A 2,529-nucleotide genomic window follows, 5' to 3' on the forward strand; every position below is an offset into this window, starting at 1 on the left:
CTCCCCCCCCAGTGTCCCCAGGGTGGCCCCAATAGGGACCAGGGGGTCCTCAGTCCCTCCGTGTCCCCCCAAAACCCAGAGACTGGGGTGTCCCCAGCCCCCAGAGTCCCCCCGACAGGGAGCGGGGTGTCCCCAACCCCCCTGGCATCCCCCCCACTGTCCCCAGGTGTCCCCAGCCCCAGGTGTCCCCCAAAACCCAACAGGGACAGGGGTGTCCCAGCCCCCCAATGTCCCCAAAGTCCCCCCAATAACAACCGGGGTGCCCCCAGCCCCCCAGTGTCCCCAAGTGTCCCTCATGTCCCCCAACAGGAATTGGGGTGCCCCCAGCCCCCCAACATCCCTTCACATCCCCATGTCCCCAGATCCTCCAATGTCCCCCAAGAACCTACAAGGACCGGGGTGCGCCCAGCCCCCTGGGTGCCCCCAGCCCCCCAATGTCACCCAATGTTCCCATGTCCCTCAAGACCCTACAAGGACCAGGGTGCCCCCAGCTCCCCAATGTCCCCATGTCCCCCAATGTCCCCCAAGACCCTAGAAGAGCTGGGGTGCCCCAGCCCCCCGATGTCCCCCAATATTCCCATGTCCCCCAAGACCCTACAAGGACCGGGGTGCCCCCAGCCCCCCAATGTCCCCATGTCCCCAGTGTCTCCCAAGACCCTACAAGAGTTGTGGTGCCCCCAGCCCCCCAACACCCCTGGGTGCCCCCAGCTCCCCGATGTCCCCTAACATCCCCATGTCCCCAGAACCCTACAAGGACCGGGGTGCCCCCAGACCCCAGCCCCCCCCCTGCTGGCCCCCGGGTCCCCACCAGGGTCACGGCGATGGAGTCGGCGGTGCCAGACCCGGGCTGGCTCCCAGTGTGCACCCGCACCCGGTATGAAGCCATAGCTGCCCGCCCCCGGCCCGCCGCGGCTTTAGGATGCCCCGAGACCCCGCCCCTTAAAGCCCCACCCCCTTAAAGCCCCGCCCATTTGAGTCACACCCGCTCGAGGCCCCGCCCCTTGAAACACCTACCCCCTTGGAACACTGCCCCCAGTTGAGAAACCAACCCCTGGAGCCCCGCCCCATGAAGCCCCGCCCCCTTGAGCCCCGCCCCCCGAGGCCCCGCCCCTCCAGGCCCCGCCCCCTTGAGGCTCCACCCATTGGAACGCTGCCCCATTGGAACAGTGCCCATTGAGAAACCAACCCCTGGAGCCCCGCCCACCGAGGCCACGCCCACTGAGACCACGCCCCCGGGAATCCCGCCCTCGAAGCCCCGCCCGCTGGAGCCCCGCCCCTCGAGGCCCCACCCTTGGAACGCTGCCCCATTGGAACACCGCCCATTGAGAAACCACCCCCTGGAGCCCCGCCCACTGAGGCCACGCCCCTCCGAGGCCACGCCCCCGAAGTCAACCCACCTGAGGCCCCTCCCCCTGAAGCCCCGCCCCTTGAAACCGCTCCCCCACAGAACACCGCCCATTGAGAAAACAACCCCCGAGACCCCGCCCCCTTAAACCCCGCCCCCTTAAACCCGCCCCCTCCAATCCCCGCCCCCTTTAAGCCCCGCCCCCAAGACCCCGCCCACTCGGGTTCCCGCACCACGAGCCCCGCCCCTTGAGGCCCCGCCCCCTTGAGACCACGCCCCTCCCTTCCCTCCCCTCCTGGCTGCGGGCGTTGCTAGGGGCGTGGCTAACGCCGTTGCTATGGGCGTGGCTACGCCCGCCGCCTTACGCGTTGCTATGCGCGTTGCTAGGGGCGTGGCCACGGGCGCGGCCCTCTCCGCCAAGCGCCGTGACGTCACTCCTCCCGGCCTCACCCTCCCCTACGCGCATGCGCGGGGCGGGGAGGGGTTGAGAGGGGAGGTGCTTCCGGGTTGGCCGCGGCGTCACTTCCGGCCCCGGCGCTTCCGGGTGCGATGGACCCGGAGTTCGACGACGTCGTGTCCGTGGAGGACCTGATGGTGAGGCCCGCCGCCCGAGGCCCCGCCCACTCAGGCCACGCCCCGGCTGACCACGCCCCTCGGACCCCACGAGCCCCCTCCCCGCTGCCCCCGGCCCCCCACGGGGCGCCGCGCCCCCTCCCCCTTCACTAGCCACGCCCCTTGCTGACCACGCCCACCGCGACCACGCCCCCGCTTCCCCAAGCCACGCCCCCGGGGTCGCGCGTGGCCCCGCCCCCACTTGGCCCCGCCCCAGCCCCACCAGCCCCGCCCCGTTGGGTAGTGCTTAGCTCCGCCCCCATATCTTAGGCCACGCCCCCTCACAGGACACGCCCCTCCCAGAGCCCCGCCCTCCTCGGGGTTCCCGGACCAGCCAAGCCCCTCCCCTTAGCCCCGCCCCCCGGGGCTTGGCCCCGCCCCCAGCTCAGCTGCACAGGAGCCAAACCCCGCCTGGGCTCGACCACGCCCCTGGCCACGCCCCCCCGTGACCACGCCCCCTTCTGGCCACGCCCTCTTCTGGCCACGCCTCCTTTGCCCACCCCTCCCTACCCCACCCCCTCCCTGTGCCCAGCCCCACCCTGCCCCTTTCAAGCCCCGCCCTTCCTTAGCCA

Source organism: Anser anser (assembly GCF_964211835.1).
Source record: "Anser anser genome assembly, contig: HAP1_SCAFFOLD_440, whole genome shotgun sequence".
Taxonomy (NCBI): domain Eukaryota; kingdom Metazoa; phylum Chordata; class Aves; order Anseriformes; family Anatidae; genus Anser; species Anser anser.